Here is a 20,629-nt window from a genome sequence, read left to right on the forward strand (position 1 = left end):
GGCCGGCCGTTACACGTAAATGACCTTCTTAGCTGACACCGATAACACAATGATCAGACGAATTCATCTACATTTGTACAGTGCCAAGTCAGTATAGTGCTTTCTCTGCGTCGAGACAAATTACTACTGGGTTTCTGTTCGGTATAATATTGGAAACTATACTAGTCCTCTTGCTATGTGGAAACGACTTTCCCAGTTAACAGAAAACGCACAAAATAGACCAACGCTTTATGTAAGTTTGTACAGCGCCATTTCACATTATTGCTTCCTTGCGCAGAGACAAATTACAATTGGGGTTCCACTGTGTACAGTATCCGGACCAATATTAGTCTTGTTAGATGTAAATAACCATTTCACGTGACATGATAACGTATCGGATGAGCTCTTCACATTCACCTGTTCTGTGCAAAACCATCTTGTTTTTGCTTCTGGAGCCGGCCGGAGTGGCCGAGCGGTTCTAGGCACTTCAGTCTGGAACCAGGCAACCGCTACAGTCTCAGGTTGGAATCCTGCCTCGGGCGTGGGTGTGCGTGATGTCCTTATATTAGTTAGGTTTAAGTAGTTCTAAGTTCTAGGGGACTAATGACCTCAGAAGTTCAGTCCCATAGTGCTCAGAACCATTTGAACCATTTTTTTGTTGCCTCTGGATGGAAACAAATTACCTCTGCTACTCCACAGGATTCAAAACTGGGTTCGCTACTAGTCTTGTCAACTGTAAATAATCTACCCAGTTGCGGCTGATAAGGCGGAAACCTTATGAGGTGCTCGTCTACATCTTTGTTGTGCAAGTCAGTCTACTGAAGCCTATGTGGAACGGAAAAATTGCTACAAGGGTTCCACTGGTTTCCATATTGAGCTCACGACGGATGTTGCTACATATGAGCTATCTGACAATGAGAAGGCAGTAACTGAGTTAGCTCTTCGTCTGCATCAGGTCACCTCACTGGGCTTCAGAACAGGATTCAATATTGCTACATGTAAATTGACCTCTGTAAGGCTTAAATAGGATGCCTTCTTCATCTACAACTTTACTGTGCAAACGACTTTACTGCTGCTTATCGGTGGGGACAAATGTCTATACTACTAGTTCTCCACTCGGTACAACATTTGTACCAATCCTGTTCCGGCAGTATTGAAATGACCTTCCCGTCTGACACATATAAGGCAGAAATTGGATAAGCTCTTTATCCACATTTGTGGTGCACAACTTTATTTGCGGTGTGTAGCGAAGGATACTTTCGATATCTCCTTTTTTTTCCCACTCCTCTCATGCTCCATTCACAACATCCGACTGTAAGGTAGTGTAGTATCCCAGATGATATTATTTACTACATGTACAGCTACATAGATATTCTGGAAAACACATTTAGGTGCCTGGCAGAGGGTTCATCGACCACCTTCAGAATTCCCTAGTCCAATCTCATACAGCGCGCCGAAAGAAGTAACACCTATACCTTTCCGTGCGAGCTCTGATTTCCCTTATTTTATCGTGGTGATCGTTTCTCCCTACCCTCTACCCTTCATTCGATCCCTGCGAAACCGTACATTTCAGCTGGATAATGCACGACCGCATGTTTCAGGTCCTGTATGTGCCTTTCTGGATACATAAAATGTTCGACTGCTGCCCTGGCCAGCACATTCTCCAGATCTCTCACCAATTGAAAACGTCTGGTCAATGGTGGCCGAGCAACTGGCTCGTCACAATATGCCAGTCACTACTCTTGATGAACTGTGGTATCGTGTTGAAGCTGCATGGGCAGCTGTACCTGTACACGCCATCCAAACTCTGTCTGACTCAATGCCCAGCGGTATAAAGGCCGTTATTATGGCCAGAGGTAGTTCTTCTGGGTACTGATTTCTCAGTATCTACGCACCCAAATAGCGTGAAAATGTAATCACATGTTCTAGTATAATATATTTGTCCAGTGAATATCCGATTATCATCTGCATTTCTTCTTGGTGTAGCAATTTTAATGGCTGGTAGTGTAGGTCTACACCTACATCTACATGGAAACTCTGCAAATCTCCTTTCATTGCCTGGCAGAGGGTGAATAGAACCACCTTCACAGTCCTCTATTATTCCAAACTCGCATAGCGCGCGAAAAGAATGAACACCTATATCTTTCCGTACGGGCTGTGAGATCCGTTATTTTATCGTGGTGATCGTTTCTCCCTATGTAGATCGTCATCAACAAAATATATTCTCATTCAGAGGATAAAGTTGGTGACTGTAATTTCGTGAGAAGATTCCGTCGCAACGAAAAACGTCTTTCTCTTAATGATGTCCAGCTCAAGTCCCGTATCATTTCTGTGACACGCTCTCCCAAATTTCGCGATAATACAAAGCGTGCTACCCTTCTTTGAACTTTTTCGATGTACTCCGTCAGTCCTATCTGGTAAGGATCCCACACCGCGCAGCAGTATTCTAAAAGAGGACGGACAAGCGTAGTGTAGGCCGTCTCCGTAGTAGTTCTGTTACAGTTTCTAAGTGTCCTACCAATAAAACGCAGTCTTTAGTTAGCTTTCCCCACAACATTTTCTGTGTGTTCCTTCAAATTTAAGTTGATCGTAATTATAATTCCTAAATATTTAGTTAGATTTGCGGCCTTTAGATTTGACTGATTTATCGTGAAACCGACGTCTAACGGATTCCTTTCACCACTCATGTGGATGACCTCACAATTTTCGTTACTTAGGGTCTACTGCCCATTTTCGCACCATTCAGATATCTGTTCTAAATCGTTTTGCAATTTGTTTTGATCTTATGGTGACTTTATTAGTCGATAAATAAGAGCGTCATCTGCATACAGCGTAAGACGGCTGCTTAGATTGTCTCTCAAATCATTTATATAGAAAAGGAACAGCAAAGGGCCCATAGCACTACCTTGGGGATCGCCAGAAATCACTTCTGTTTTACTCGATGACTTTCCGTCAGTTGCTACGAACTATGATCTTTGTGAATGGGAGTGACGAATCCAGTCAGATAACTGACACGATATTCAATAAGTACGCAATTACATTGAAAGCCGCTTGTGTGTAACAGTGTCAAAAGCCTTCCGGAAATCCAGAAATACGAAATCGATATGAAATCCCTTGACGATAGCACTCAACATTTTATGTGAATAGAGCGCTAGTTGTATTTCGTAAGAACTATGTTTTCTAAACCCATGTTGACTGTGTGTTCGAGGTAATTCATAATGTTCGAACACAATACATGTTCCAGAGTCCTGTAATTTAGTGGATTACTCCTACTACCTTTCTTGAATATTGGTGTGACCGACTTTCCAGTCTTTGGGTATGAGTCTTCCGTCGAGACGGTTGTATATGATTGTTAAGTATGGAGCTAGTGCATCAGCATACTCCGAAAGGAACCTAATTCGTATACAGTCTGAACCAGAAGACTTGCTTTTATTAAGTGATTTAAGTTGCTTCAGTACTTCTAAGAACATTTCTTAACAGATGTCCTATCATCCTGCCCCTTCTCCTTATCAGTGTTTTCCACATATTCCTTTCCTCTCCCATTCTGCGCTGAGCCTCCTCATTGCTTACCTTCTTAGTCCAACTAATTTTCAACATTCGTCTGTAGCACTTCATCTCAAATGCTTCGATTCTCTTCTGTTCAGTTTTCGCACAGTCCATCTTTCACTACCATACATTGCTGTACTCCAGACGTACATTCTCAGAAATTTATTCCTCAAATTAAGGCCGATATTTGATATTAGTAGCTTCTCTTGGCTAGGAATGCCCTTTCTAGTCTACTTTATATGTCCTCCTCCTTCCTAGGTAGCAGCATTCCTTAATTTCACCTACTTCGTGACCATCAATCATCATGTTAAGTTTCTCGCTGTTCTCGTTTCTATTACTACTTATCATTACCTTCGTCTTTCTTCGATTTACTATGAATCCATACTCTGTACTTATTAGATTATTCTTTCTGTTCAGCAGATCATGTAGTTCTTCTTCATTTTCACTCAGGATAGCAAAGTCATCAGCGAATCGTATCATTGATATCCTTTCACCTCGACTTTTAATTCCACTCCTGAAAATTCATTTTATTTCCGTCATTGCTTCTTCAATGTACAGATAAAGACTACATCCTGTCTTACACCTTTTTTAATCCGAGCACTTTGTTCTTGATCGTCCACTCTTATTATTCCCTCTTTGCTCTTGTACGTGTTGCACATTACCCGTCTCTCCCTAGAGCTTACCCTTATATTTCTCAGAATTTCGAACACCTTGCACCATTTTACATTGTCGAACGCTTTTTCCGGATCGTCAAGTCCTATGAACGTATCTTGATTTATCTTTAGTCTTCCTTCCATTAGCAAGCGCAACATCAGAATTGCCTCTCTCGTGAATTTACCTTTTCTAAAGCCAAACTATGCGTCATCAAGCAAGTCCTTAATTTTATTTTGCATATTATTCTTATCAGCAACTTGGGTGCATGAGCTGTTGAGCTGATTGTGCTATAATTTTCGCACTTGTCAGATCTTGCAGTCTTCGGAATTGTGTGGATAATATTTGGTGCTTATCCAAATTACAGTGTCTATGAGCTCCTAAGAGGCCACAGTAAAGGTTTACCTTGCCTTATTTAATCTTGTTTGATTATTATGTGGTTATTCCCTTAAATGACGTTTTACATTGTTTCTTGTTATTGCTAGGAAGGTTAACTTGCAGTATTTATGAGCTCGCCACACCTGTACTGAATTTTTAGTAGTTGGTTTCCTTGAAAGTTATTTTTGAGTCCCCGTTTAAGTGTGGAAGTGTGTGTTAATGTCCATCAAACTTGTTTTGCTATTTGGTATATGTTGACAGCCTTGTATCTGCAGTGGTTGACGCGTTGTTGTTCTGCTGGTCCGCGGCAAGGACGCGTTTTCCTCCTGCCTCGGCAGTTTTCCTGTAGTCGGACGAGGCCTGGGTGAAGTCAGGTCACACGTGATTCTGCGGATCTCCCGTTCGAGCCTCAACTTGAGTAGTTTGTTCAAAATGGTTCAAATGGCTCTAAGCACTATGGGAATCAACATCTGAGGTCATCAATCCCCTAAGAACTAATTAAACCTAACTAACCTAACGACATCAAACACATCCATGCCCGAGGCGGGATTCGATTCTGAGACCGTAGCAGCAGCGCGGTTCCGCACTGTAGCGGCTAGAACCGCTCGGCCGCTACGGCTGGCAGTAGTTTGTTGTCATCCTTTTCGCATCGTTCACCAGCGGGGGTGTCGTCGCAAGAGATGTAGGCATTTTAATGTCTTTTATTTAACATTTGTTGAATTTACAATGAAAAGCCACAGAAACTGGTGCACCTGCATAATATTGTGTAGGGCCACCGCGATCGCGCAAAGTGCCACAACACGACGTGACATGGACTCGACTAATGTCTGAAGTAGTGCTGGAGGGAACTGACACCATGAATCCAGCAGAGCTGTCCATAAATCCGTAAGAGTACGAGGGGCTGCAGGTCTCTTCTCAACAGCACGTTGCAAGGCATCCCAGATAGGCTCAACAATGTTCGTGTCTGGGGAGTTTGGTTGGGTTGGGTTGTTTTGAGGCAGACAGAGAGGTCACCGGTCTCATCGGGTTATGGAAGGTCGGGGAAGGATGTCGGCCGTGCCCTTTCAAAGGAACCATCCCGGAATTTTCGTGGAGCGATCTAGGGAAATCACGGAAAACCTACATCAGTATGGCCGGAGGCGGGATTGAACCGTCGTCCTCCTGAAAAGGGGTATTTACTATTAAAAATAGTCTTGATCACAATTTATTTAGTACGGAGACCGGTTTCGACCACTACTGTGGTCATCTTCAGACCAATTAGTGAGAACCTACTTCAGCTAGAGAATCAGTGATTGAGTAGTGAGTCGAAACCTGTCAGCGTACTAAATAAATTGTGACCAAGACTGTTTTTAATAGTAAATATTTATAACATATTGATCACTGTCACTCCCATAATGTACTCCTGAAGCGGTGTTTGGTGGGCAGAGAAAGTGTTTAAACTCAGAAGAGTGTTCCTTGAAGGAATTCTGGTTTTGGGGGGGGGGGGGGGGGGTTGTCGCATTGCCATGTTGGAATCCCCAAGGAACGTCGGAATGCACAATGGAAAAAATGGATGCAGGTGATCAGACAGCATGCTTATGTACGTGTCACCTGCCAGAGTCGTATCTGGACGTATCAGGGGTCCCACATCACTCCAACTGCACACGCCCCACACCTTCACAGAGCCTCCACCAGTTTGAACAGTCCCCTGCTGACTTGCAGGGTTCATGGATTCTTGAGGTTGTCTCCACACCCGTAAATGTCCATGAGGCGTAAGTACTTACGATGTCACAACACAGCTGCGCGCTCTCGAAAGTCGGCACTACGAGAGAAGACTAACTACGCCGACCACAGCATCTGGCCGACGCTGTGGAGCTCAGTGAGTGCCGTCGATTTCTGCCCATTTAGATCAAGAGCACACGGCCTGGAAATATCGCTTCTACTACCGAGTGGAATAGTTTGCTATTGAGACTTTGTATTAGTTACGTTCAGTTAAAGTTTGGAGAGTAACGAGTATTTGTTGGCTTTGAGATTACACAGAACAGTCATCCTAACTTCACAGTATTAGACATGGACTACGGCTAACCACCTATGTTCTCGTCCTAGCCAAAGCTATGTATAAATTTGATATTTACTTGTGTTTTTGACTCTGTTAAAAGTATTTAAGTTACGTGCAGTACCGAAGTACTTCACCTCTTCTGCTCCTACTTGCTTCCTTCACTCTCGGCCTATATTACAGAAGCACTTCACAGGAGCAGAACCACGCACCGCCTATCCAGGCGGGATGCAAAACTCCATCCACTCGGTACAATTTGAAACGAGACTTGTCCGACCAGGCAACATGTTTCCAGTCATCAACAGTCCACTGTCAGTGTTGACGGGCCCAGGCGAGGCGTAAAGCTTTGTGATGTGCAGTCATCAAGGGTACGTGAGCATCCAGAAGTTGCCGCACTGACTCGACTAATGTCTACAGTAGTGCTGGAGGGAACTGACACCATGAATCTTGCAGCGCTATCCATAAAGTACGAGGGGTGGAGATGTCTTCTGAATACCACGTTGGAAGGCATCCCAGATATACTCCATAATGATCATATCTGGGGAGTTTGAGGCCAGCGGAAGCAATTAAACTCAGAAGAGTGTTCCTGGAGCCACTATGTAGCAATTCTGGACGAATGGGGTGTCGTGTCGCATTGTCCTGCTGGAATTTCCCAAGTCCGTCGCAATGCACAAGGAAATGAAAGGATGCAGGTGATCAAACACGATGATTACGTACGTGTCACCTGTCAAGAGTCGTACCTAGGCGTTTCAGTGGTCCCGTATCGCTCCACCTGCACACACCCCACACTATTACAGCGCCTCCACCAACTTGAACAGTCCCTTGCGGACATGCAGAGTGTTGTGGTTGGCAGGAGAGCCAACACCTTGTTACTAAAGGAGGCCGAAATGCACGCGTTTTAGCTCACGCAGGCTGGCGTGAGGTCTGGAACATGACAAGGGAATTAGAATTGAGAAAAACGGACGTAGCTGGTGGAATACTTAACTTTAATTCATTAATGAGTAACGTCGGTCTGGACGGTACATATGTCACAATATCAATAGTACGGATAATGGCGCCTTGCCAGGTCGTAGCAAATAACGTAGCTGAAGGCTATGCTAACTATCGTCTCGGCAAATGAGAGCGTAGAAGTCACTGAACCATCGCTAGCAAAGTCGGCTGTACAACTGGGGCGAGTGCTAGGAAGTCTCTCTAGACCTGCCGTGTGGCGGCGCTCGGTCTGCAATCACTGATAGTGGCGACACGCGGGTCAGACGTATACTAACGGACCGCGGCCGATTTAAAGGCTACCACCTAGCAAGTGTGGGGTCTGGCGGTGACGCCACACAGATTCATGAGGTTGTCTCCATACCCATAACCGTCCACCCGCTCGATACAACTTGAAACCAGAGTCGTGCGACCAGGCAACATGTTTCCAAACATCAACAGTGCAGTGTCGGTGTTGACGGATCCAGGTGATGGGTAAAGCTTTCCGCCGTGCACCCGTCAAGGATACACGAGTGGACCTTCGGTTCCGAAACCTCATATCGATGACGTTTCGTTGAATGGTTCGCACGCTGACGCTTGTTGATGGCACAGCACTGAAACCTGCAGCAATTTGCGGAAGGGTTGCACTTCTGTCACGTTGAAGGGCTCTGTTCAGCCGTCGTTTGTCCCTTTCTTGAGGACCTTAATCCAGCAGCGGCGATGTTGGAGATTTGATGTTTTGCCGGATTCAGGGCACACTCGTGAAATGGTTGTACGAGAAAATCCTACTTCATTGGTACTTCGAAGATGCTGTGTTTCATCACTCGTGCGCCGACAACAAGATTCGGTTAAATGTTGATAACCTGCCGTTGTAGCAGCAGAAACCGACCTACCGACTGCGCCAGACACTTGTGCAGTGCCGTATTCTGCCTGTTTACATATCTCAGTATTTGAGTCCGCATGTCTATACGAGTTTCTTTGGCGCTTCGGCGTATAAGGCTTTTTCTTTTATTGTTTTCCTCTTTGCCCAAAAGTGGAATGGCATCTGGTGCGCTACTGCTCATAGCAATCAACTCTATTTAATCAAGGAGTCTACTGCAGTTTGGCGCTCTTCCTTCCGCTCCTCTCGAAAAGAGTCCTCCGTCTTTATGCAGTCTACGCATCGAACATACTAGGTTCGCCCATTTTTTCTCTTGCCAACGAGCCACCACTACACTGTGGCTGTAGAGGCAGTCATATGGTATCCCATACTATGGTGGAAGTTCCCTAGTTTTGGCCCTTCCAGCCTTCCAGGCTCCTTGTCTGTAATATTAGCAGACGATTGACAGATTGTTGAGCAGGTCATCAGTTTCCTACGTGAAAGTTGCTTTTATTTCCTGATGTACGGGTCTGCTTTGCTGCTGGAGCAGGGGCAGGGCTGTTGTGACTGGGGCCTTTCTTCATAATTTATTGCTATGGGACACATGACCGCGCCCTGTGCCAAGACCGCTGTTTTATCCCTCTGTCTGTTTTTCAATTTTTATGCCTCCTACTGTGTGTGTTTCGAGCTTTCTCGCTTTGTAGTTTGACCCCTCTGACTGGATCCGCCCACTTTTAGCGGACCCTTCATCTTAAGCAAGTAACTTTTGGACCGCAGGACAGATGATCCCGCAGTTTAGTCACATAATCTCGCTCACTCAATCAATCAATCAGTGTTTCAGGAAAGGATACGATGGCTTTATGACAGCCTCCCCAACCGAATCAGCGCATGCATCCAGTTCAGAGGGATGCAACGTCATACTTGTGAGTAGGCTATTTAGGTTTTTTTACTGGTAACGCCACGTAGCTCTATGAATGAAAATCACTGGCTGTGCTGTGTGCAGTCAGGGGTTGGTTGGCATTGTTGGAATATCCGCCATTGTAGTGTTGGGCAGCTGGATGTTAACAGCGCGTAGCGTTGTGCAGTTGGAGGTGAGCCGCCAGCTGTGGTGGATGTAGGGAGAGAGAGATGGCGGAGTTTTGAAATCTGTACGGTTAGGTTAGGTGGTTAGTGTTCAACGTCCCGTCGACAACGGGGTCATTAGAGACGGAGCGCAAACTCGGGTTAGGGAAGGATTGGGAAGGAAATCGGCCGTGCCCTTTCAAAGGAACCATCCCGGCATTTGCCTGAAACGATTTAGGGAAATCACGGAAAACCTAAATCAGGATGGCCGGAGACGGGATTGAACCGTCGTCCTCCCGAATGCGAGTCCAATGTGCTAACCACTGCGCCACCTCGCTCGGTGAAATTTGTAATACTGGATATTATGACTTTTGATGATATTAAGGTAAATACATTGTTTTTTCTCTATCAAAATCTTTCATTTGCTAACTATGCCTATCAGTAGTTAGTGCCTTCAGTAGTTTGAACTTTCTAATTTGTTCATACTCTTCTGTGTCAGTGAGTGAACTGATCCGAAAGTTCGGCTACTTTCTCCGATAGTGAACACATTTCGTCAGTGTGTTTTTTCTGAACCAAGTTTCAGAGTGTCCATTTGTGTTGAAATCGTATCTACTTTGTCCTTTAAGTTTTCCTGAGTTTTTGCAAGTTGCCTAACCGAATCGGTGGATGCCACTGAGTCCATTTTAGCTTGCAAGGTGTCGTGATTTTCAAGAACAATAGTTTGCAGTTCTTTTATGGCTGCTTCGTGATTCTGTAATGCATTTTTATGCGGCTAAAAAATACGTTGAAAGTGCTCACAAATTTGTGTTTTTACGTCATTACAGACTTTTTGACATTTCGATTCGATTTTATGTAACTCAGTAGTTAAATCTTCACGTGTTTGTTCAAGCGCGGTGTCTAACTTTTGAAGCTGTTGATGTGACTGTTTTTGATTTTGTTCCATTGTGTCCAACTGTTGCTGTGTTTGTCTCTGGTGTTGTTCCATTGTGTCTAACTTTTGAAGCTTTTGCTGTGTTTGTCTCTGATTTTGTTCCATTGTGTCTAACTGTTGCTGTGTTTGTCTCTGATTTTGTTTCATTTGTTGCACTAATTGCAATAATAATGTATTAGTGTCTGGAATCTGTTCCTCTATACTTTTCGGCAGTGCATTTGCACCGGCAACATTCACATTTTGACAAGCAGAAAATGTGTCTTGACTTATTTGAGAAAACGGTGAGGACGCAAAACCTGAATGTACAGTATTTGCAAGATTGTGTCCTGTCATTTCGGATTCCTGAGGCGATCTGTTGCCGACCGATCGATCGATAATGCTTCCTTGTTCACTACCTGTTTCACTGTCTACACCATTGTTTGACGCCCGCTCCATTTCCCTATGCATAGTTACCAAATTACTTCTTTGAATACACCGAGCGAGGTGGCGCAGTGGTTAGCACACTGGAATCGCATTCGGGACGACGACGGTTCAATCCCGTCTCCGGCCATCCTGATTTAGGTTCTCCGTGATTTCCCTAAATCGCTTCAGGCAAATGCCGGGATGGTTCCTTTGAAAGGATTCGCTGATTTCCTTACAACTGGGCGTTATTCCTCTGCTTGAAGTATGATCCCCAAAGTCTGTAAAGTTGTCAGCTGTCTTCACCTTCACATCTGCCACCTGTAAGTTCAAATGGTCCAAATGGCTCTTAGCACTATGATACTTAACATCTGAGGTCATCAGTCCCCTAGAACTTAGAACTACTCAAACCTAACTAACCTAAGGACATCACACACATCCATGCCTGAGGCAGGATTCAAACTTGCGACCGTTGCGGTGGTGCGGTTGTAGACTGAAGCGCCTAGAACCGGTCGGCTATTGTCATATGTGTCAGTTAGGTCATATGTGATTGACTTTTGTCACTTTCAGAAGACAGAAAGTGAAACGTACACCTTAGGTCGTCTACGCTTCTTCTCTTGGTAGGCCGCTGTGGCGAAGTGGTACCAGGCACTGCGCTGCTGCTACCAGGGGTTCGAATCCTGCCTCGTGCATTGTTGTGTGTGATGTCCTTAGGTTAGTAAGGTTTAAGTAGTTCTAAGTGCTAGGGGACTGATGGCCTCATATGTTGAGTCTCATAGTGTTTAGAGCCATTTGAACCATTTTTGAACAAAATCCGGACTGCAAAATTTCCTTTAAAAGATTGAATATACACTGCCTATAGAAAAAATGATACACCCAGAAAGAAAAGAGGGAAAGACATAAAACTTTTCATATCGATGGGGCATATGATGCTAATTCAATGATTACAAGATCCAGTCAAACTGTTAGATAGAAATGTGGTATGAGTTCAGTTGTCAGTATGTGAGTAGGCTGTTTAGGTTTTTTTTATTGGTAACGCCACATAGCGCTCTGTATGAAAAAACACTGGCTGTGCTGTGTGCAGTCAGTGGCTGGCTGGCATTGTTGTAATACTCGCCATTGTAGTGTTGGGCAGTTGGCTGTTACGGGCGCGTAGCGTTGCGCAGTTGGAGGTGAGCCGCCAGCAGTGGTGGATGTGGGGAGAGAGATGGCGGAGTTTTGAAATTTGTAAGACTGGATGTCATGAACTGCTATATATATTATGACTTTTGATGATATTACGGTAAATACATTGTTCTCTATCAAAATCTTTCATTTGCTAACTAAGCGTATCAGTAGTTAGTGCCTTCCGCAGTTTGAATCTTTTAGTTAGCTGGCAGTAGTGGCGCTTGCTGTATTGCAGTAGTTCGAGTAACGAAGATTTTTGTGAGGTATGTGATTTGTGAAAGGTATAGGTTAATGTTAGTCAGGGCCATTTTTTGTAGGGATTACAGAAAGTCAGACTGTGTTGCGCTAAAAAAAATATTGTGTGTCAGTTTAAGCACAGTCTTGTATAATTTTTCTAAGCGAACGTTTCATATGTCGACCCTTAGCCGAGGATACCTCACTGGAATCTTCTGATTTTTTTCTTGTAGTTTGCGTAATTAGTGTAGCTTTTGTTTATTGCTAGCGCGTAATCATAGAGAGAATTTCCTTTGTAGTTGCAGTCTTTGATTGTTGTACAGTAAAACACTTGTGGCATGCATGTAGTTTTGCACGAAGTATTTCGCAGCTACGTTTGCAATTAACTAGATATTATTTTCAGTGGTATGTTAATGTGTTCTCTTATTTTTGCTCTTCTAATTGTGGTTTTCTGTGTTATCGTGTGAAATATTGTGACAATAATAGAGTGTGAAAAACGTAACACTAGGCTCCAAAGTAAACTGAGAAATAATAGTGACGACGAGCGTAGCTTACCAGCACCACTGTGTAATAAATTAACAGACATTCAAAGTAGTAATGGTGGTTAGTGTTTAACGTCCCGTCGACAACGAGGTCATTAGAGACGGAGCGCGCGCGAATTGTTAATGCTTCAGGGTCAGGTAACAGAATATTACCAATCATGAAAAAACAAAAGTAATCTCATGAAAAGTTAAAACGAAGAAATATAACACAATAGATGCCTCAGTGCTGTTTATATGGCATAGAAACATTGACTAGTATCAAGAGCAACGTAGCAACACTGAAGATATCCGAGATAAAAGTGAAGAAATATACGCTATGTCAATTAGTCCAGTGTTGCGCAAAATGCAGAGACTAAGTGACTGCAGGGTCTGGGGTACGTTGCGAGGATGATGATTGAGACCCTTCATAATGATCGGGGTTAACTTAAGAAAACAACGTGGAAGGATGGCCCAACTTGATGCGTCATTTACCATTCCTAACCAAATATTTTTTAAGAATTTTTAACATGCAGCCTGTCACCAACTGTGATAAATTAATATATCAAAAACCCGCCTCAGTTGCGAAATGTTACTGGTCTTTACCCAGGTTCCAGATAGAGTAAAATAGCTTTCTTCAGAAGCATAAAATAAAGTAATGCATGTCAGAATAAGGCACGGTCAAACATTAGAGCTAAAGTACAGTAGTTTAACATGGTACCATGGTACTTTAGCTTTTATGTTTGAACGTGCCTTATTCTGTCAGGCATTAGTTTGAAACTTCCTGGCAGATTAAAACTGTGTGCCCGACCGAGACTCGAACTCGGGACCTTTGCCTTTCGTGGGCAAGTGCTCTACCATCTGCAGAGTGAGAAACTCATTCTGGAAACATCCCCCAGGCTGTGGCTAAGCCATATCTCCGCAATATCCTTTCTTCCAGGAGTGCTAGTTGTGCAAGGTTCGCAGGAGAGCTTCTGTAAAGTTTGGAAGGTAGGAGACGAGGTACTGGCAGAAGTGAAGCTGTGAGCACCGGGCGTGCGTCGTGCTTCGGTAGCTCAGATGGTAGAGCACTTGCTCGCGAAAGGCAAAGGTCCCGAGTTCGAGTCTCGGTCGGGCACGCAGTTTTAATCTGCCAGGAAGTTTCATATCAGCGCACACTCCGCTGCAGAGTGAAAATCTCATTCTGGAAACATCCCCCAGGCTGTGGCTAAGCCATATCTCCGCAATATCCTTTCTTCCAGGAGTGCTAGTTGTGCAAGGTTCGCAGGAGAGCTTCTGTAAAGTTTGGAAGGTAGGAGACGAGGTACTGGCAGAAGTAAAGCTGTGAGCACCGGGCGTGCGTCGTGCTTCGGTAGCTCAGATGGTAGAGCACTTGCTCGCGAAAGGCAAAGGTCCCGAGTTCGAGTCTCGGTCGGGCACACAGTTTTAATCTGCCAGGAAGTTTCATATCAGCGCACACTCCGCTGCAGAGTGAAAATCTCATTCTGGAGGCATTAGTTTATTTTATGCTTCTGAAGAAGCCTAGATTACTCCAGCTGAAACCTGGCTAAAGATCAGTAACATTTCGCAACTGTGGCGGATTTTTGATACATTGAATATGTTTATTAGTAACTATTCTGTCATAAGCAGTCCAACAGTTATCAACATTCTTGCCACATCCATACAACTAGTTAAGGTTTTTAAATAAAAATCACACTGCATAAGGACGCCCGCCAGGTAAGCCGAGAGCGCTAATATGCTGCTTCCTGGACTCGGGTAGGAGCGCCGGCTCAGTATCGACTCCGCCCGGCGGCTTAACGACGAGGGCAATTGTGCCGGCCAGTCTGGATGTGGTTTTTAGGCGGTTTTCCACATCTCATTAGGTGAATACAGGGATGGTCCCCAAGTCACTCCTCAGTTACACAACTCGCAGACATTTGCATCACTTTCGCACTATTTCATGGTTTACAATTATTCTGTCCTGGGGGGGAGGAGGGGGGGGGGGAAGGGATAGTGGCAGGAAGGTCATCCAGCCACCTCTTCAATCTGATCGTAGCCCTGCCGACCCTGCGAAATCTGAGGGACAGAAGCAAAAGAAGAAGAAGAAATCACAGTGCATAAGGATCTTTCAATTATACATAAAACTACAAACGGTATTCGCAGAACATGTCGTCTGTGCCATACAATTGTGACCCGATAAGAAACAGTTAATTCATTAAATACGTTTGTGGCGACACTTTGCCCGCGCGATCAGTATGACAAATGTGGGCTGATCCCAAAACGGGACTTGAATATACACTGAAGCGCCAAAGAAACTTGTATAGGCACGCGTATTCAAATACAAACATGTGAGAACAGGCAGAATACGGTGCTGCGATCGGCAAGGCCACAAGTGTCTGGCGCACTTGTTAGATCGATTACTGCTGCTATTTAACAGCAGGTTATCAAGGTTTAAGTGAGCTTCAACGTGGTGTTACAGCCGGCGCCCGAGCGATGAGACACAGCATCTACGAGAGAGCGCTGAAGTGGGGATTTTCCCGTACGACCATTTCACGAGTGTACCGTGAATATCAGGAATCCGGCAAAACATCAAATCTTCGACTTCGCCGCGGCGAGAAAAATTATGCGACAGTGGTACCAACGACGACATCCAGTCAGAGGGGTCAAACTACAAAGCGAGAAAGCTCGAAACACACACAGTAGGAGGCATAAAAATTGAAAAACAGACAGAGGGATAAAACAGCGGTCTTGGCACAGGGCGCGGTCATGTGTCCCATAGCAATAAATTATGAAGAAAGGCCCCAGTCACAACAGCCCTGCCCCTGCTCCAGCAGCAAAGCAGACCCGTACATCAGGAAATAAAAGCAACTTTCACGTAGGAAACTGATGACCTGCTCAACAATCTGTCAATCGCCTGCTAATATTACAGACAAGGAGCCTGGAAGGCTATACTTAGTGCGAAGGGCCAAAACTAGGGAACTTCCACCATAGTATGGGATACCATATGACTGCCTCTACAGCCACAATGTAGGGGTGGCTCGTTGGCAAGAGAAAAAATGGGCGAACCTGGTATGTTCGATGCGTAGACTGCATAAAGACGAAGGACTCTTTTCGAGAGGAGCGGAAGGAAGAGCGTCAAACTGCAGTAGACTCCTTCATTAAATAAAGTTGATTGCTATGAGCAGTAGCGCACCAGATGCCATTCCACTTTTGGGCAAAGAGGAAAACAATAAAGAAAAAGCCTCATACGCCGAAGCGCCAAAGAAACTCGTATAGACACGCGGACTCAAATACTGAGATATGTAAACAGGCAGAATACGGCACTGCACAAGTGTCTGGCGCAGTCGGTAGGTCGGTTTCTGCTGCTACAACGGCAGGTTATCAACATTTAACCGAATCTTGTTGTCGGCGCACGAGTGATGAAACACAGCATCTCCGAAGTACCAATAAAGTAGGATTTTCTTGTACAACGAATTCGCGAGTGTGTTGTGAATATCAGGAATCCGGCAAAACGTCAAATCTGCAACATCGCTGCTGCTGGATTAAGGTCCTCAAGAAAGGGACCAACGACGGCTGAACAGAGCCCTTCAACGTGACAGAAGTGCAACACTTCCGTAAATTGCTGCAGATTTAAATTCTCGGCCATCAACAAGAGTCAGCGTGCGAGCCATTCAACAAAACATCAACGATACCCTTGATGGATGCACGGCGCAAAGCTTTACGCATCGCCTGAATCCGTCAACACCGACACTGCACTGTTGATGTCTGGAAATATGTTGCCTGGTCGGACGACTCTGCTTTCAAGTTCTATCGAGGGGGTGGACGCTTATGGGTATGGAGACAACCTCATGAACCTATGGACTCCGCATGTCCGCAAGTGTCTGATCAAGTTGGTGGACGCTTTATAATGGTGTGGGTCGTGTGCAGGTGGAGTGAAATGGAACCCTGATACGTCTAGATACGACCCTTGACAGGTGGCACGTACGTAAGCATCGTGTTTGATCACCTGCATCCATCCATTTCCTTGTGCATTGCGACGGACGTGGGAAATTCCAGCAGGACAATGCGACACGACACCCCATTCGTCCAGAATTGTTACAGATTGGCTCCAGGGACACTTTTCTGAGTTGTAAACACTTCCGCTGGCCACCAAACTCCCCAGACATGAACATTATTGAGTACATCTGGGATTTATTCCAACGTGGTCTTCAGAAGACATCTCCACCCCTTGTACTTTATGGACAGCCTTACAGGATTCGCGGTGTCAGTTCCCTCCAGCACTACTTCAGACGGCGGGCTCAGGGATTTTCCCTCCCTCGTGATGACTGGGTGTTGTGTGATGTCCTTAGGTTAGTTAGGTTTAAGTAGTTCTAAGTTCTAGGGGACTGATGACCATAGATGTTGCCTCACAGTGCTCAGAGGCATTTGAACCATTTTAACTACTTTAGACATTAGTCGAGTCCATGCCACGTCGTGTTGCGACACTTCTATGTTCTCGCCGGAGCCCTTTACCCATATCTGACAGGTGTTAGAGTTTCTACCAAACTTTGTACCGTAATGCTCGGTAACTTTATCAAGTACATTTCGTCACCCAACGCCGACCAAAGACGTTGCAAGTATAGCAAATGCGAAAAAAATAGACGTGGAAAAAGATGCGTGATCGTCATTTGGCATACACGAAATATCTCACGGGGTGGGTTCATCCACATTTTGGAAAGAATATTTTGTCTTTACTCCACGGACATTGGTCCCTATCCTTGCGGGTATGTGATAGTTGCGTCGTATATATGCATTTGCAGAGTGTAAATGGGCGTAATGCTGCAATGTATCGTGCCAATTTACACTCCTAGAAATTGAAATAAGAACACCGTGAATTAATTGTCCCAGGAAGGGGAAACTTTATTGACACATTCCTGGGGTCAGATACATCACATGATCACACTGACAGAACCACAGGCACATAGACACAGGCAACAGAGCATGCACAATGTCGGCACTAGTACAGTGTATATCCACCTTTCGCAGCAATGCAGGCTGCTATTCTCCCATGGAGACGATCGTAGAGATGCTGGATGTAGTCCTGTGGAACGGCTTGCCATGCCATTTCCACCTGGCGCCTCAGTTGGACCAGCGTTCGTGCTGGACGTGCAGACCGCATGAGACAACGCTTCATCCAGTCTTGTTGTTATTTTGTACTCAATAAAGCATTCTTCATCATAATCTAAGGCACGAGTTTCCTGTTAGGCTTGATAAATTCGAATGTGATTATGTATAAGAGTAACATGCTTTATATAAGTTCGACGAAGTATTGAAGCGATGTGCGGTGTATTTTTGTTTCGCGATTTTTTTTTTATTTTACCTTATTTGTTGAGGAAACTGCGTTTTATAGCGATATATATGATAGATCTTCATCGTATCTTTATCAGCACGTCAACATCTCTCTGTTTCATGTTACCAATCAACAATTTTCGAATAAAACCTGAATTTTCAGATTTGCTGTAAATATTGTCTGTTCTTATGTAGTGCAAAAATATTCCGCAGGTTACTTGGCCCTTAATATGGCCTAGCTCAGTTTCTAGACGGTTCAGCGGGTTCAGCGGTTCTGTGGTTTAGAGGAACCTACTAAGACACTCATCGCATCAGTTATGATGTAACCCCTGCTAAGTATGCAACACAACTAACGTACAGGCAACGCAGGTACGACCTTATCTGACCTAGGCTGCCAGGAATACTACCGTAGTCTCCACTTACTTACGCTAGTCTACACAAGCTTACAGTAATTTACAAGTCTGCGTATAACCGGTTAACAGCGATTTGCAGGCCGTATTATACCCTTAGGAGCACGTGTTGTGTTCATAACTTGAATGAAGCGGTCTATTGCCCAATCTCTGTTACAGTCCTGAAGCGAATGCCATAAAGTACTTCCTTTATCTTAGAATCACGTAGAAGTCACGAGGGCATAAGTCTGGCAAGTGTGGTGGGTGGTACAGAACTTGTGTCAGTGGTGTCATATGTGACTGAATTTTCTCATTTCCACAAAGCAGAAAGTGAAATCTACACTGAAGCGCCGGAGAAACTGCTGTGGCCATGCATATTCAAATACAGAGATATGTTAACAGGCAGAATACGGCGCACCGGTCGGCAACGCTTATGTAAGACAACAAGTGTATGGCGCAGATGTTAGATCGGTTACTGGTGCTGGAGTGGCAGATTGTCAAGATTTAAGTGAGTTTCAACGTGGTGTTATAGTCGCACGAGCGAAGGGACGCAGTATCCCCGAGGTAGCGACGAAGTGGGAATTTTCCCGTACGACCATTTCACGAGTGTACCGTGAGTATCAAGAATCCGGTACAACATCAAATCTCCGACATCGCTGCGGCAGGAAAAAGATCCTGGAAGATCGGGTCCAACGGCGACTGAAGTGAATCGTTCAAGAAGTGGAACCCTTCCTCAAACTGCTGCAGATTTCAATGCTGGACCATCAACAAGTGTCGCCCTCGAACGACTGAACGAAACATCATCGATGTGGGCTTCTGGAGCCGAAGACCCACTCGTGTATCCTTGAGGACTACGCGAGACAAAGCTTTCCGACTCGCCTGGGTCCATCAACACCGGCATTGGACTGTTGATGACTGCAAACATGATGCCTGGTCGGACGAGTCTCGTTTCAAACTGTATCGAGCGGATGGACGTGTACGGATATGGGGACAACCTCATGAATCCATGAAGCCTGCATGTCAGCAGTGGACTGTTCAAGCTGGTGCAGGCTGTGCAGTGGTGTGTTGAGTGTGCAGTTGAAATGATATGGGACCCGTGATCCGTTTACACAAGACTCTGACAGGTGATACATGCATAAGCATCCTGACTGATCACCTCCATCCATTCATGCCCATTGTGTATTCTGACTGACTTACTCATTCCAGCAGGACAATGCGACACCCCGCTCGTTCAGAATTACGACGGAGTGGCTCCAGGAACACTCTTAAGAGTTTAAACACTTCCGCTGGCCACCAAACTCCCTTGACATAAACATTGTTGAGCATATCTGGGATGCCTTGCAACGTGCTGTTCAGAAGTGACCTCCACCCCTCGTTCTCACGGAGCCATGTAGAATTCCCTACATCATTACTTCAGACATAAGTCGAGTCCATGCCACGTCGTGTTGCGGCACTTCAGCGTGCTCACTGGACCCTACACGATGTTAGGCAGGTGTACCAGTTTCATTGACTCTTCAGTGTATTTTAATAGCTAAAAACACCCATACACCAAGATCGCATAAATATTTGTATATTTAAAATAACCAATTTCGACGAGTAAACTTAAGTCAGGATGGCCGTACGCGGGTTTGAACCGCTGTCCTCCAGGTTGTGAGTGCAGTGTAGTAACCATTGCGACACGTATCTCGGTAAGACGAATTATTGGAAAAAAATCTAGGGTTATCTATCCAGAGCGACTTTAAGTGAAATCATACACAGAACTCACAGTAGGAAAAGAAGATGCAAGACTGAGATTGAGAGGAAGAAGCTTAAGTAAATGTAATTAATCCACTAAAGAAGAGGCTAGTTCGACCGATTTTTGAGTACTCTTCATCAATTTGATGCCCTTGCCATGTAGCACTAATAGAGAAGATCCAAAGAAGAGCGGCGCGCTTCGTCACGGGATCGTTTAGTCGGCGCGAGAGCGTTACGGAGATGCTCAACAAACATGCTTTGGCAGGTGTTACAAGCGAGGAGCTATGCACCACGGAGAGGTTTACTACTGAATTTACGACGGAGTTGTTCCGCAAAACGACTGGCGCCGACGCGAAGATGAAGAACGGTACCGCAGAGACGGCTGTGAGCCAATACCACGTTGACCAGGACGCCACCACGACAGTAGCGGCCTCCACGCGAAGTAAATAAAAAGTAGATCAAACGGCGCTGAGC

This window comes from Schistocerca gregaria, chromosome 10 (genome assembly GCF_023897955.1).
Source record: "Schistocerca gregaria isolate iqSchGreg1 chromosome 10, iqSchGreg1.2, whole genome shotgun sequence".
Lineage (NCBI taxonomy): Eukaryota > Metazoa > Arthropoda > Insecta > Orthoptera > Acrididae > Schistocerca > Schistocerca gregaria.